We start from the raw sequence: 17,547 nt of genomic DNA, 5'->3' as shown, positions 1-17,547 counted from the left end.
CCAGACCAGATGCTTTCACTGACAGAGAATTGGCTGTAGATCTTACTACTAAAAAGGTCTAAGCTGAAGAGAGGGAGAGTGAATATATGGAACAGTGGAGGGACAGAGGAGGGACAGTGAGTATATGGAACAGAGGAGGGACAGTGAGTATATGGTGCAGAGGAGGGACAGTGAGTATATGGTGCAGAGGAGGGACAGTGAGTATATGGTACAGAGGAGGGACAGTGAGTATATGGTGCAGAGGAGGGACAGTGAGTATATGGTACAGAGGAGGGACAGTGAGTATATGGTACAGAGGAGGGACAGTGAGTATATGGTACAGAGGAGGGACAGTGAGTATATGGTACAGAGGAGGGACAGTGAGTATATGGTACAGAGGAGGGACAGTGAGTATATGGTACAGAGGAGGGACAGTGAGTATATGGTACAGAGGAGGGACAGTGAGTATATGGTACAGAGGAGGGACAGTGAGTATATGGTGCAGAGGAGGGACAGTGAGTATATGGTGCAGAGGAGGGACAGTGAGTATATGGTGCAGAGGAGGGACAGTGAGTATATGGTAAGGGAGGGAACAGTGAGTATATGGTGCAGAGGGACAGTGAGTATATGGAACAGAGGAGGGACAGTGAGTATATGGTGCAGAGGAGGGACAGTGAGTATATGGTGCAGAGGAGGGACAGTGAGTATATGGTGCAGAGGAGGGACAGTGAGTATATGGTACAGAGGAGGGACAGTGAGTATATGGTACAGAGGAGGGACAGTGAGTATATGGTACAGAGGAGGGACAGTGAGTATATGGAACAGAGGAGGGACAGTGAGTATATGGAGCAGAGGAGGGACAGTGAGTATATGGAGCAGAGGAGGGACAGTGAGTATATGGAGCAGAGGAGGGACAGTGAGTATATGGTGCAGAGGAGGGACAGTGAGTATATGGTGCAGAGGAGGGACAGTGAGTATATGGTGCAGAGGAGGGACAGTGAGTATATGGTACAGAGGAGGGACAGTGACTATATGGTACAGAGGAGGGACAGTGACTATATGGTGCAGAGGAGGGACAGTGAGTATATGGTACAGAGGAGGGACAGTGACTATATGGTGCAGAGGAGGGACAGTGAGTATATGGTACAGGTGAAACAGTAGTTCTGCGTCTATACTCTAATCTGAAGGTTGGCGCTTTCAAATCCTGCTCTTGACATACACATTATTGGTTGAGTTTTCAGATCCATAGACTCACAGGTTGACGGTGCGATTCCTGCTCCCACAGATGAATGCTGTTGTTGTGTCCTTGCGCAAGACACTTAACCCACCTCGCCCTCACTGTCTGTGTGCACTGGTGAGCGGTTCCTCGATGTTAAAGCGCTTTGAGTTCTTTGAAGGCACTATATAAAAATGACTATTCACAGAGGAGGGCAGTGAGTACATGGTTTATAGGAGGGAGAGTGAATATATGGTACAGACATATACAGTGAGATAAGAGGATACAGAGTCAGGTAAAAAACTCAAAGGAAGTTGTGAGACAAAAGTATTTGTGTTGGAATCAGCATTCAAAGTTGACAGCTCTGTATGGTGATGCCAAAATTATAATAACTTCTTCAGTGCCAGCAGCTCCAATGTATTCATAGATTCTTTCAAATTGTCATCAGGAACTTCAAACGTTGACAAAGACAAATGGCACTGAAATCTATTGAAATAAACAAGTCGAGGAGGTGTGAATTTTAAGTCGAATGAAAGTGCACAACAAGCCCTGATCTGTGTGATGCTGTTTGGCTAACACGATTAAGTGTGAGAATACAGCTACATATAAAGCATGGCTCACATATGTCCTCTGATTCATACCAGCTTTAAATCAGGACTGAAGCGGGACTGAAACAGGACCAGAACTTGAAATCGGGACTGGAGCACTGAAAACCTGAACTGGACTGGCACCTGGACTGGCACCTGGACTGGCACCTGGACTGGCACCTTGACTGGAACCTGGAGATTCCTGTAACATGAACTTCCCTGGAACTGGGACCTGGAACGTGAACTTCCCGGGAACCCGAACCTGGACTGGAACCTGGACTGGAACCTGGACTGGAACATGAACTTCCCTGGAACCTGCACTGGAACCTGGTCCGTAACGTGGACCAGAACTGCGACTGGACAGGGACTGGACCAGGACTAAACCCCAACTGAACCGGGACTTCGTCAGCAAATGCGAAATGCCATTCTTGGACCACACGAGATTGTTTTTCATGGTATCTTTTAGAAATGTTAGGATCCAAAGCAAGGGATGTATGGGCTGACAGCAGCGTTAGATTTACTGTTTTCCTGTCTGTGGGTCAGTTGTTCATGTGCTCCCATGTGCCCTGGCGCTGTCCCGGTGTGCACCATTAAGTCCATTTGGTCTGTCTGTACAGCTCTGCCTCCCCCTTGCCGACTAGACCTGGACTGAAAACAAACTGGACTGGACCTGGACTAGACTTGGACTGGACCTGGACTAGAAAACAAAAATTCCAGCCTCCCCCTTCCTCGTCCTGCTCAGCTGTGTTAAACCTCCTGCACTTTTCATGACCTGGCCTCCTGTTGAGGTGTCAGAGCGTGACAACTGCAAAAACACATGAACTCCAACAACAAAGACTCCACAGATCCAGTGTACTCTTGTGCATATATTTGTGTAAAGTGGATTCAGTACAAGGAAGGCCCATCGGGTTCAATATTGTTATTCGTTATTTGGGTCGTCCAGTGAATTACCCAAATACTAGCAGATAATGAAACGTAGCAGTACCGTGGCTGCAAAACTCCACTCTGGTTTCTGAAAGATGTAAACAAAACAATCGCTTATGTACACATTGCAGTGAATAATTAGGATCCTAGAAATGCATTCGGGAAGTGAATGTCTTATGAAGGGCCTTTAAATCTATATATTTTGATTGATGTGTGTTTTCATTATTAGCGTGGCACACTTCAGTTTGTGTTTGCTGTAAGTTGACTTTATAGTAGTACTTGCAGAGTGGGATCCCTGTGTCTCGTTTAAACTCTCGTGGCCTTTGATCAGACTCATTAATCTACTGCGTCTCTGCCCCCATAAGAACACACAGGCCAGAGCTAATTGTGCTGCTACACCTCCGTTTAAACACCGCCATTTACCTGCAGTTAAGCTAATGGGATTCTGCATTTTATTATTTTGCCTGCTGTTTTATTTAATATGTCGTTTAAACCAGGGTTAAACTGTAGGATTAAGCTCATGATGAAACCAGGTCTTAAATATTCTGAACAAGGCTGACCGACACCGACAAGAGTAAACCAGACGGGATTTTCATAAAACCGCTTTACGTCAATAATTAGTCCAATATTCCTGATCTGGATTTTTTTTTTTTTTTTTTTTTTTTTTTTTTTGGTTTACTGATTCTTAGTCTGACTGAGTTACTATGGAAACAATGCCATGGAGTCATATGTTTATATTAAATTAAAAACTTTCCAGATGTCAACTGACTAGCCCAGAACTAAACAATTACTTAATAAAGGACTAATTCAGGTTTTTTGTGTTTGTTTGTTATTTTTTTTATGTTTGTTTGTGATCTACTCAGACAAAATCAGGACTCAACCAAGACTAAACTCAGACTTACACTGGAGGCCTTAATTAAAAACAGGACTGAACAGAAAATGGCACCAAATCAAGAATGCTCCACAGTATGGCATTCACGTCTATTTTGTATTTATTCAGAGACGTGAACAGGGACTAAACCAGGACTAAAACCGAGAAAAGAACCGGCAATAGAACCGAGACCAAAGCCAGGACCAAAACCAGGATTACTTGAATCCTTGAGAGAGATGTGCATGTGCCTTCTCTCGTATATAACAGAATGGGGGTTAGCGCAGGCGGGTGCTAGCATCTCTCACTGATCCTCTGCCTCTCTCCAAACCATCTGGTCTGCAGCCGGCCCCCTGTTCAGCGCCTGTTAGCATTAGCACTTACAAATATATACATTTCTCACATGGAGTGTCGAGGAGGAGTCGCTGCCCCCTCCAGGAGACGAGAGCGCGAGCAGATTGAGCTGAGCTGGGTGTGGAAGAGAGGAGAGAGGCGGGGTGACAGGGGCAAGAGTGAGAGAGGCAGGGTGATTAGAGAGGTAAGAGTGAGAGAGGCAGGGTGATTAGAGAGGTAAGAGTGAGAGAGGCAGGGTGATTAGAGAGGTAAGAGTGAGAGAGGCAGGGTGATTAGAGAGGTAAGAGTGAGAGAGGCAGGGTGATTAGAGAGGTAAGAGTGAGAGAGGCAGGGTGGTTAGAGAGGAAAGAGTGAGAGAGGCAGGGTGATTAGAGAGGTAAGAGTGAGAGAGGCAGGGTGATTAGAGAGGTAAGAGTGAGAGAGGCAGGGTGATTAGAGAGGTAAGAGCGAGAGAGGCAGGGTGATTAGAGAGGTAAGAGTGAGAGAGGCAGGGTGATTAGAGAGGTAAGAGTGAGAGAGGCAGGGTGATTAGAGAGGTAAGAGTGAGAGAGGCAGGGTGATTAGAGAGGTAAGAGTGAGGGGCAGGGTGATTAGAGAGGTAAGAGTGAGACCAGGACTGAGACCAGGACTGAGACCAGGACTGAGACCAGGACTGAGACCAGGACTGAGACCAGGACTGAGACCAGGACTGAGACCAGGACTGAGACCAGGACTGAGACCAGGACTGAGACCAGGACTGAGACCAGGACCAGGGCAAAACTAGGACAAAGACAGGGCAGTCAGATCCAGTACTAAACTTGAAATGAACCAGAGATAAAGTATGAACTTGACCGGGACTCGACCAGGTCTTGTCTGTTGTCAAGTTTCATATTAGGAATTCTGGCCATGAATATCGTATCCAATCCATCCAGAGCCAGGCTGTTGAGGGTAACGCCCCTCCTGCCTGTACCTCTGGTTTGGCAGGGGGCGATTTCAGAGAAAAAGGCGGATTTGTCTTTTATTAATGTTCATATCTTGATTTATGGACACAATAGCAAAAATAAAACCCCCAGGATCATGTAGAGCGGGTCGATACGAACATTTTAAGACCAAAATGACGACCCTGACAGCAGCAGTTACAGAGAGAGGTACAACCAATGTAAAGTGAATTGGAGCCAGAGTCAGTGGAGCTGGAAACGTGCCCATGCTCACTTTTTATTTGGAACACGGCGGCTAGCAGGTTAGTTATGTCCATTTATATATACAGTCTATGGGTAGCGCTGAGAGACGGACAGTTATATAATACTGTAGATATATGAATCATAAAGGCTTTGTAACAGTCTGTGTCTGTCTGATAGACTGTATCCAGGAGTCTGTACTGTGGGACCTGTTCTACATCTCATCTGATCAGCAGGATTTAATCTTTCTCTCATTCACTGAACTACGAGCTTGGGATTTCTGCTTTGAAGAGAAATCAGCAAATCTTTTCATGCTGTGTGTCCAAGTGGCTAAAAATGCTTTGATGACAATAATCACATCTCACATTCCGTCAGAAACTCGTCTGTAAATGCCATGAGTACTGTCGCGAGATTATAAACTGACTCTAGGAACCTGCTCTTTAAAACGTTTATTTGTGTTTAAAGGTTTATTCTTTTGTCTATTAGTTTGTAATATTACATCTCCTTAAAGTTGTTCCAATATAGACCAAGACCGTTCGATCAGCCAATTAATATGGATTAGTATGCGAGTATCAATACTTTTGGCGACACAAAGTTCAAGTAAAAGTGCTTAAAAATTCAGCTTTAAAGATTACAATGCTGTTTCCTATTTTGTTTGAATTAGAGATAGGCCTGTCAGAATAATAACTACATCGACTTATCGTTCTTATCGTTGAGGGTCAGTGTTTATGGATGGAGCTTTTCCTTGCAGTACTGGGAAAACTTTGGTTATTTTTCTGTATTTGGCAAGATCTGAGCTGTAGAAGTTTGATTTATGAACTTTTATAACTTGTTTTAGACACAAACTAAGTACTTAAGTGTTGCATTCTATTATTTTTAGCATTATTGTACATTTAGAATAGTTTTTTTGTGTATAATTCTGCTTTATGGTTGGGTTTCTTCATCGTTTATCGTCTATATTTACTTCAACAATATATCGTACTTCAAAATGTGTTCTCCTGACAGGCCTAATCTGAGAAAGTTTAAGAAGTGATTTGCTTCTGGCTGTGTATGTCTGAAGACCACGGCCTAAACATCCAGTACGGTTTGACCTATTTTAAGCACTGCAAACCAAAGTGATGTTGTCGATGTTAATGAGCTACACGGCCTCTGCTCCCTGTATTTGACAAGTCCAGACGAAGCCTTCCATTTGAACAGCGGGGTGACTCGGTGTTAAGCCTCTTTCTTGTAGATATCGTGGGGTGGAGCGCTTTCATCCCTACTTTCATTTCTGTTTAGGTCCCTGTAACTGACTCTCCCCTCTCCTCTGCGCGAAATGGAATTGCTTTTTTGATGGTTAAAGATTTTTGTGTCGTTTCGCGGCCTGTACTCAGCGAGCACCATCAACTTAAAATGTCTGAGAGGTCTCGAAAAAACCACTGGAGCCGAGAGTGCGTTAGAGAAATGGTGTAATGGACCAAGGATAAAGCGGTTCATTTGGATGTGGATTTGTTAATAATTTGCAGATAAATTGTAAAAAATATATGTTCTAATTAACACCGACTTCTCTGGTTCGCCTAACACCAGCGTGCTACAAAACATGGATCCTAGACCAAATACTTACGGACTTTCGGGTGTGCAGACTCAATTCTCAATAGTTAAACTTGTCTGTCTCCATGGAAATGATAGTGAGGTGCCACCAGGTCAAGTTACAGGTGTGATTTGTGGAGGGGCGACTTTGCACACTGTAAGAATGCATGTTTTTCAAGGAATTTTTAACAGTTTAAAGAACCATACTGTGGAACAATTCAGGCAAAGTTATATCTCTATGGAGAACACAGAAAAGTTACTGTAAATCAGATTTTTTTCAGTTATATTTTTTTTTATTTTGACAGGAAATGCCACAGCCAATAATGGTGTTTTGCTTTTCTTTACACCTGATGCCCTTCCTGATGCAGCCATTGTATGTTTGGTGATGTGTTTTGCCCAAGCACACAACAACACATTTTTTTTTAACATGCAACTTTGCGTGTAGTTTTCTTGCATTTTTTCTTGATCTGTCGTGTTCATTGCCTTAAAATCTCCCCTGACTTCTGCCCATTCTGTAATTAAAGGGAATAGCTTTTTGTCTATATATATATAAACATGTTGGGGGGGCTTTTGGACAACACACAAATGAAAGCAGGCATGTTGTCTCTTCACATTAGAGCATGAAGTGACTCCCCGGTCCCTCCATGTTTGCCACTCTGCCAAAACCAGTGCCCACATAAATCCTATAGGTTTTCACTGACTCAATGGACTGTTTTGAACCATTCTGTCGACTCGTGGTGGGTTTTCTGAACGTACAAATGCACAACTTAAAATAAACCCCATCTGCTATGTTTCTATGTGATGTCTTCATTTGAAAATAAAAAGTGAGAATTTGTTCCAGAGGATGTTCTGCTGCTCAGAATAACTTTACCCCATGTGAAAGTACACCATATCTTCCATCCGCTCCACCTTCCTATTTATACTTTAAGTTCAAAATGCTACTGGACTAGTCACGTGACATTCATGAATGAGTCGGGTCTTTTGAACGGCTCCTTAACGTTAATGTTTATTTTTTTTAAAGAACTGAATCTTTTACTTAGTGTTTCAACATTTTTACACTGACTAAGGCTGAACCAACACAGACAGAAGCAGAAAAAGCAACACAAATGAGTTTTGTGCACAACAAAATCACTATAGCAGTTTGTTTTTTATTATTCTTGTAGCGTTTTATTTAGAGTCTACATCATTTGAATGGGTAAACACGCTCCCACTTCAGTTTGAGCCATTCTAAACACATCTGAGATTTGGTTATTTCTATCTGTGATTAGTTTGTTGTTAAAATGAGTTCTCACATTGGCTTCTGTCATATAAATAAATACTAAAAGAGCCAGTCTTTTGAATGGCTCTTTTAATGGGATCTATATCTTTTGGATTTGTTCCTTTCAAAAGGCAAAAGTCCCATCACTAAACTGGACTAATGTCCAAGATCAGATTTTTCGCTGGCCTTAAACGTCTTGTCTGTGAGTGTTCTGAAGTGCACCACTCTGCACAACTGTACCCTTTTTGAACGTTGCAAAATTCATTTTGACAAGAACAAGATTTTTTTTATTTAGTTTTTAACGCAACATTTCTTCAGCTTGAGTCATGCTTTTGTCAAAGAATTTCTGTTAGTTTTTAGTTAAGGATGCACCGATAAATGCGTCTGTTCTGATACCGATGTCGATACTATGGGTTTAAGTATCTGCTGATACCAAATATCAACTGATACCAGTGCAGAGACTGAGGATATTATTTATTTCTTTTAAACACAAACAGTGTTTTGTTACTGTTCTTAATCATGTAAATCACTACAGAATAGCTTTGGAAAATACGCATTCAGTATTACGAGGAGTTTTGGACCAACAATGGCCAGTGAATCATTTTATTACATCGTTTTGTTAAACCAAAATACCAGTATCGTATCAGTGCGGCCCTAGTTTTAGTCACTAAACTGTCATGTCAGTTGAGTGAATTATAATGCATTCAGTCAAACAATCAAACAACAGTTACTTTTTACTTTATGGACATTTTAAAACATCTACACAGACTTAAAGATGCACTATGTAACTCTTCTGGTGCAAGGTTCACCACCTGCTGAGATGTTATTCCTTTGTCTGCCCACAATTTGAATAAATGCCAGTTAGATGTTTTTATTACTCACAAATATCCAGAAAAACATACATTCTTACTGTGAGCAGGGTCGCCTCTCCATAGAGCTGACCTGAACTTGGTTGGCTGGTGGCATCACCTATGTGTGTCCTTGCAGATAAGTTTAATGCCATACCACGGAACACTGCAGGCAAAGCAGTAAAGTGCCCATGACAAAGTTCCACAGACCTGTACACACACACTGTTGTTGACGTACATTTGCAGACTTTGGCCAGTCTGTTGTTTGTATGGGCTGTTTCCTCAAGTGTGTGGTGGCACAGTGGTTAGTTCTTCTGCCCTATTACAACGAGATTATGGGTTCTATGTGCAAGCCAAGTTTATAATTCAGGAATTTGGATGCAGATGTGTTTTCTTTGGATGCATTCACACTAGTGCTGATGTAGACTTGCTTTGGTCCTGTTCTAGTTTTGACAAGTGATTTCACGTGATAATCCTATAGAGAAACCCCAAACCAGTATATGCTAATGTTTAATTTTTTTAATATAAGAAATTCACCATCTTTGACTTTGAAAAATGAGCCCTCTCTTCTCCTGTTCCCCTCGGATTCCCTCTCTTCTTTCGCTCAAACTCCCCATCATCACCTCCATCTGTCCCAGGACGACTCAACTGTTTGCTCCCCCCTTCTCCCCCTCCGTCTCCTATCCCTCCATCCTCTCCTTCTCTCCTCTATCCTCCCCCTCTCTCCAGCACACTGCTCTACTAGCTCAGGTTTGGCACCGCGTCAGAGGAGAGCCTTGCCAATCTTAATCACATCCGGCCCTCGCGCACCTGCCCAAACAGATGTCCTCAAGGGGGCGCCGTGCTGTGCGTCTTTAGGATATGGGGGGATTCATATGGCTCGACCCCCCCCTCATCCCAGACAAACAGAAGGTATCACACCATTCTTCAGTCCTATAGGGTTTAATAGAGATGGAGACGGGTAAACTGTACGCTGTTAAGGCTGATTTAGTGTTGAGGTTGGCTAAGAAGCAGCCTAATGGGTTTTATCACAAGGGATGTTGGGATCGATTGACTTTACTGTTAATTGTTGTTATAAATGCCACTATAAAATATAATCAACAATATAAAAAGCCAATACAAATCACCTCATTCCATCTTGTCCTAGTTCCACTCTCTTCTAAATCAGCTATATGTTTTCCTCACCCATAAGATTATCATATAAAGGAATTAATACAGGAATACTTTACGGGCAAATCCAGAACGATCTCTCTGTATTGATATCTGTCTGGTCCCCACGTCCTCCGTTGCATCTCAAGCGTGGTCAAACGAGATCGTCCAATCAGGTGTGTTGTTTTTCAGTGACACATGTGAACAGAAGGAGCTCATTGGTCGCCCATGATTTACAAATAAAATAACATTTCTCCCACCTCAGATGAGCAGAGTTTAGTGCGTCGATCATTGATTCTGTAGAAATCTGTGACATTTTTCAGCCCTTTGTGGTATTCATTTTATTTTCCTTTATTAATTCCATGTCTCTGATTGGCTAATCCACCTGTCAATCATGGGCATTTGAAAACGTGGAGATTAACAGGAATACTGGCACATGCTAAATGAAGTGTATTGTAATAGTTTGTGATTTAATTGAATGTATGAGATCATTGGTGTTAATAAAGACCTTCTATTACTCTGTGGTATTGAAATTAGTATCGCGTTTTGTTTTTTTAAGTATTGAAGTACAATATATCGCTGATGAAAATAGAGACGATATACAATAAGACTGAAAGCCATTATGCCTCCACAAAGCTAGTCTACATGTACAGTATGTTTAATGAACACCAGCTGCAATCTGTCCATGAAACACTTAATGAGTCATAGAAGTTATTTATTCAACTTTCTACACTTCAAATCAGATCACAGCACAGAAAAATAACAAAGCTCCTCACTAGTACAAAGAAAAAGTACCTGTGATAAATATTGACTCCTAAAAATGGCGTCATGTCCTGAAGTCCATATAGTAATTATCATGACGGGTCTTATCACGTTTTCTGTTTTTACCCTTAGTGTTGGAACATTACGCAAACTTCAGACTTTTTTTTTTGATAATAACCTTGATAAATTCCCAGATAGCCTAATAATAATAGCAATGGAGATTTGATGCTTACTAATAGTTATTTCTCACACACTGGCTGATTACACTGTGAGGCATCGGTGCGTTTCAGCCTGAATCTATGAAAAGCCATAGTTTTCAAAAATCAGAGCTACAAAGACAGCACAAATATGCAATCAGAATAAAAAAGCACATTTTGAAGGCCAAATTGTGAACTCAAGCATGTTTTCCATTTATTATATCTCAATCTTGTGGGCCCAATCTCACGTCTTATTACATCTTGTGGAAATTTGATCTCGCAACACTATCTATCCTCCTGCACCTCTGAACACTTACGTAAACAAACATATCCCATTGTTTTCCATGACATTCAGTTCTCCACACAAGCCTCCACCCTTCCGGAGGATCTGAGGGTCTCCAGGAGGCCGGCTCTGCTCCTCTATCCAGATGGAGAGGGCCCACTGCAGCAGGAGGCAGGAGGTACTGGTGGTCCAAGTCTGGAGCTTGTGTTTGTCCTACTTAGAGATGCCAAAAACACACGGAGATCAAAGCTACTGCGTTTGGCAAATCTGTTGTTTTAATGGGCTGCCTTCTTGAGCGAGTGGTGGCACAGTGGTTAGTTGTTTTGCCCTATTCCAAGGAGATTATGGGTTCCATTTGCAAGCCAGGTTTGGTGTAATAATTCAGGAATTTGGACGCAGTATTGTAGAAAAAGATTGTTTTTTGGGTGCAGTTACACTTGTCCTGGTTTGAGCACAGTTTAGTCCTGATATAGACCCGGTTTGGTCCTGTTCTAGTCCTGCTTTTGTCCTGATCTGGTCCAGGTTGTGTGTGTGCGCCACAGCTGTTGTTGTTAACCTTGTTTCAACTGCCAGACTCCAGTCCATGACAAGTATTGAGGTTAAGATTTGCGATTTCTGTTTTAATGATGGGGTTCTGATCAAAAGTTCACATTTTGAGCACATTTGAGAAAAGACTAACACTTGAGCTTTATACTGAGTAATACTGAATATTTTATTGTTTGATGAAATTATTACTCCAATAATCAGTCTTTGCGACAAACCAAAACTAATACGTACAAATGTCTTCCAGCTTATACACAGTAGAAACATAAATGCAAGCGAGCTCCTTTTATCTTATCTGTTCAAAATGGGATCACGTTTTTGGTCAAGCCCACACGCCACTTCTCACCAGTGTGGAGAGACTGAACAATGTGCTGATGTCAAGTGCTTTGACTTCCTTTAAAAGCAATTTATTTCAACACTTATCTTTACTGTACATGATCAAAGAGAATTTTCAATTATTTTTCCCTATTACATTTTTTTGTGGCTGTGTTCTCTTAAAATACAAAGTCATTTCCTGAAGAACTGGGTACACCTTGAGTTTGGCATTGGTTGAGTTTGTGCGTTTCAGATATTCTTGTTTGGATGTTTTAGAGCTTTCTATCAAGTTATAAAAATGTGACTATAGAATTTATGTTGCATATTAAAGGCGCTTTATGTGGAGCTTTTCTGATGTCGGGTCCGTTACCCGCTCGTCTCCATGGAGATGTTGCTGCTTTTCCACAATAATCTCCATTAAAATCATGTAACCTACATTTAATACCGTACTGTGGCACATTCTAGGTAAAATACAGTATAATTTCTTGAGGAGCAGGGTACACCTCGGCCGCAGGGAGCAGGTGTGTTTCTATAATATAGACCAAAATCAATAGTAAAGGAATTTGATGTGCGGATGAAACTAAATCGATGTTTGGCTGTTTTTTATGAGCTGTTCTAATACACAGCAGGTGTTGCCCTTTAAAACAGCGCTCCGATCATGACTGGATCTGTGCCATAATAACGCACACACAATGGCATTTACTACAGAGGCGTGCTACGTATGCTAATGCTAATGCTACATAATTACACCCTTTATTGGGGTATTAAGAAGCTACATGATCATTATAACTCTGGGGAAAGGTGTGAGGTGTGAAAAACTGTGATTATTATTATCAGTACATTTTGAGGCTAAATTCTTGGAGGCTTAGTTTGTTCATGGTAGGAGTAGGAAAACATACATTTCTTCCCTTTTATAATTTTTTTTAAACCGCCTAAAAAGTGCCATACACACCTATAAATGGTTTGGACTGAGGCTCAGGTGTTGTACGAAAATCAAATTGACTGTACGATTTGCCACAAAAGCATTGAAATCACTGGATACTAACTTATATATATTATTGCCATTTCGATATATATTTTTCCCACCCAAAAGGTCTTTTTTTTTTATGCTTGTTCGCAATGGAAATGTTTTTTCTTTGAATGTTCCAGGCATTAAACTTGTCTATCCTGCATTTACCCAATTGCAAATGTTTATATCGTTAAAAATTACCTTTAAACCATTCTTTTAGCGAGTGAGCTTGCCCCTCCACGAATGTGACGTGTAGCTTGGTCAGGTGCCATATCTTGCGAAACATTCCAGACATGGCAATCACATCTCCATGGCGACAAGAAGGCAGAAAAGTTCCACACACGCATCTGTCTTTGAGGATTTTGAGTGAAGGGTCTGGGCTTGTCTATATGTACACACTGCAAAATAAGACGTTGTGCGTTGGCGGAGGTGTCTCGGGGTCCTTGTAATTCAGGTTTTTTTTCTTGCTCCGTGGCGAAATATTCACATTTTCGCACATTTAAACTCATATCCTTTCACACACTGCTTTATAGACTTGTGCGCAGTGCTATAAATGATTACTGTGCTTTCAAACCAGGCCTCGTATTGCGTTGCTTTTGCCTGGAGGCCTGTGAAATTATGTTGTTAAATCAAGTAAGCTCTGATGTTAATGAGTTAAGCAGACAGGATGATTGGTATTAGTGAATTCTAAAAAGGCAATAACTGCTTCGCCAAACCCAGTCGGCGGAAGGATTAGGCGATTTCTCTCCAGCTGTGGCTCCCGTTCACCGCCATAGAATCCCATTCGTTTCACACTGACACCGCTCGCTAACAGCCCCTCAGCCTTCTGCCCAAATCTCCACCTGCGGAATTAAACCGGGTCGCAACCTAAGGCTTCCTCGTGGCTCTGGATGAGTTGGAACTTTCTATCCGAGTTCTAATGATATGACTGCGTGCGGTTTTAAAGATGCGCTGTGGAGCTTTTCTGCTGGAGGGTCTGCCACCTGTTCGTCTCTATGGAGATGTTATAGCTTTGCCTTGTTGCGCCGCAGTACGACATTAAACCCGTCCGTCTTCGTTAAGGCGAGGCAACGTGATGGAAAAAAATCTAACTTTTTTTCGTCACATCGATCGATCACGAATTTTGATTTTATTTTATTTTGTTTTATTAAAAACAAATAGAAATGGGTTTCAATCAAGATTCAATTAAGTTTTATGAACAAAATCTATACAGAACGTCTTTTTCCAGGGTCCAGAGGGGTTTTTTACTGTCTTTTTAGTGGTAGGACAAACCAAAGCGCCTGAAGGTTATCTAGAAACACAGGGAGAACATGCAAACTCCACACATCCCAAAGAGTGAGCGAGCTAACCCACAGCACCGCCCATACAACTACATCTTTCATAACCTTAACGTTTTACCTTTTATGTGCTGTTTTTGTTCTTTTTATTCTCTGTTTAATCAATAGTTCCTAACAAATCCATGTTTTTGATTGACAGGTGGAAGTTGGAGTATCCAGAAAGAAGCTGAAGTAACACAGCGAGGACAATTATAAATAAGGTAAGGAGCAAAACTACTCTTTAATGTGCATATTGGGCTTCTTTTTAAATAGATACTTTTGGTTTCAAGTTTCAAGTTTGTTTAAAGCTGAGATCTGGACAGAGAGATGTAAATAAGATAAGATAATATTGGATTAAGTGAAGATCAGGAAGACTTTGATTCAAATTCAACTGGTCAAAGTGACTAGTGTGACTGAATGAATATGTCTGGAATCAAAATGAAATCTGGCAGCACTGGTCTTGCTGGTTAGTGAATCGTTGAGCCCTGTTCACTGTATTTGGACAAGCACATTATTAGACCCTATGTATTTTTCATATTGACATAAAGCCTGATCTCAGAATGGCAGTGGATGTGTATTATATTGTGCAGATGTAATGCTGCATAAGTTGGCATTTCTGCTGAGGCGTGTGACCTTCTATAGAACAAAATGGACATGTTTTTGTGCACTATATACCTGTATGCTGTATACTTGTAATATTGTCACAAAGCACTTGGATTTGCTATGTTTTTTTCATAGTCTCAAATATGGTTCCTGTTTAACACAAAATATTCATTCAGGGTTTTGTATTTTGTATGTGATGGGATACAGATCAGTTTTATATATATTTACTAATTGAAATATTGTATACAATAGTGTATATTGTAATATCACAAGTTCTACAAAAAATACAAAGGCAAGGAAGGTCGAGGCTTGAATAAATAAATAAAAAATACAATGAGAAAATTTGGATTATGGGTACACACTACTAAGAACATGCATAACAATGTATTTTGGGCTAACTAGTGACGCACACATCCAAAAAAAGCACTATTATTTAATCAAGATATTATTGGCAGCATTAAAAAAGCCATTTCACGCAAATGGCATAAGGAAGACGTGTTATGGTGAGACTTGCATATATTTTAAGGTTACAAAAAGAAAAATATGAAGAGGGAAAAATGGAAATTGGATTTAAATGACAGCTGACCGAATGTTCAGTGTTCTATTGTTATGTCTTTTGAAAACAATAAAATATAAAAATAAATAATAATAATAAAAAATGATTAAACAAAAAAAACCCAAAACATTTAAACAAAAACTTGAAAATAAACAAAAATACAAATAAATACAAATAAAAAATAACTAAATCCATAGCTTCTGTCCTTTCTCAATTATTAATAATCGTAAATAGTATTTAAAATATTTATATACTGTGAGCTATATGATATGGCACCGTTCTCTTAATTAGTTTAAAATGCACCATATATTTCTTTAATTTTCCCTCACGTGGCACCGCACTTCCTGTCGCAGCGCGGTCCAGCATCGATCCCGCTCTTATCTCCTGCCTGATCCGTGTTATGTCGGGGGTATGGGGGATTGCTTAATGATCTATTGAACAAATGCATCGATCGCTAGAGTCCACCACAGCGGCCCGAGCACTAAAGAGAGGCCCGGGGGCGTGCACTCTGCTCCCTCCATGTTAAATCCACTCCCATACGCTGTAATGGCCAGGCTTTACTCCACTACAGCCCCAGAGACGAGCCGAGTGCAGGGAGCAGCTGGTGAAGTGGCCTGTAGCCTGTTTCTTTCACATATTAAGTGAGTATGAAAAATGTATAGAGCTGCCCACATGAGTCATACATGCATTAGATTTAAAGAGGCAATGTGTAACATGTCAATTTGTCAGACATAAAAGTGCATTTGGGTAGAGTAATGGTTTTAATGGGCACGTGTTAAGTATACATGCATATTACATTACCAAGTACTTTATTGTACTTGCTTCATTAAGTACATGTGTAACAACATGTAGTAACACCAAACCTAGTTTATAACTACATTGTAATTAAAATGGATATTTGCGAACTGTTGCATGAAACTTAATGTGAATTCATAATGCAAATAAAATAAAAAGTGCAAATTGATACATTTTACAGTTACTGGCTCCATGGAGATGATTTTGTTGGGATCTAGAAAGTTCCACAGTGTGGTTCAACTTGTCTCCATGAAATTAATTACAGGTGTTTCTGTTGCTCAAAAAACTAATTTAAAAAAAAAGAAAAATTTACGCAGTGTGCCTTTAAATAGCAATAAAATGGAAAATATCTTGAACAGCTGTTGCTCAAGGGCTCATGTTACACCATTTTCTGATCTATATTATAATGTTTCATCACACACAGACACACTGGAGTTGTGTTTTGTTTCATTCACACGTTTAACACACAAACCCTGCAGATTTAGAGTTCTTCTCTCAAACTGAAAAAACTCTGTTCCACCTTGTGATGTCATCATGTGGTAATACAGGAAGTGCTCCACTGTGTTTTTAAACTTCAAACACCTTCACTAGAATCATTTGGATAATTTCAGACCTAGAATTTCCAATCTACTGAACAAAATGTCATGAAGTTTTAGCTTTCAAGCTTTAACATCTCCTTTTACATCACAACGTGGAACAGAGCATTTTGAGGTTTTGGAGATGTATAGATGAATAATAAAAGATTACTCAGAAATGCTTGAATTAAACAAAACACAATTCCAAGTATGTTTTTGAAGAGGTGACAGGATTATAACATGGGTAAAAGTTCAATTTTGTGTAATATAGGACCTTTTAAGTTGTATTTGTTGATTATAAATCATTGCAGTCCACATACAGTACATTCAGTGTGTCATGTGTCATTCTTACAATCATATCAGATAATAAAAAAGTCTGTGCCCAGGTGCAGGCAGAAGCTAAACCTCATCTCCAGTTACACCTCATTAATTCACATTCATACTGCTATTGTCCATTTCATTTCTCGGGACACATGTTAGAGAGGAAACGGTGGGCTCCTTTTTTCTCCTCTAAAGTTCTCAGAATACCACTCAGACCCTTAAAGCCTTTGTTTTGTCAGAAAGCATTTCCAAAGCCCGGAGTGAATGCATTCTCCAGGAGCAGGTTATTTCTGTTGTAAATCCCATAGATCTGGAGTGTGTCACAACAGACAAAGGCACAAAGGAGGGACCAGTGTGTAAACA

At 40.6% G+C, this 17,547-nt stretch overlaps 1 protein-coding gene across 1 annotated transcript in view; it reads left to right on the top strand.

Annotated features, from left to right (window-relative positions):
• The window catches only part of plxnb2b (plexin b2b), a 455,012-nt gene that overhangs the window by 65,311 nt on the left and 372,154 nt on the right, over positions 1-17,547 (top strand). Inside the window, exon 3 of the mRNA XM_033967743.2 lies at positions 14,495-14,555. The gene's annotated coding sequence lies outside the window, so the exon portion shown is untranslated. The remainder of the gene's footprint in view (positions 1-14,494; positions 14,556-17,547) is intronic.

Source organism: Periophthalmus magnuspinnatus, chromosome 6 (genome assembly GCF_009829125.3).
Source record: "Periophthalmus magnuspinnatus isolate fPerMag1 chromosome 6, fPerMag1.2.pri, whole genome shotgun sequence".
Taxonomy (NCBI): domain Eukaryota; kingdom Metazoa; phylum Chordata; class Actinopteri; order Gobiiformes; family Gobiidae; genus Periophthalmus; species Periophthalmus magnuspinnatus.
Note: the sequence above shows the minus strand (reverse complement) of the source record. Positions and strands in the feature narration are given on the sequence as shown.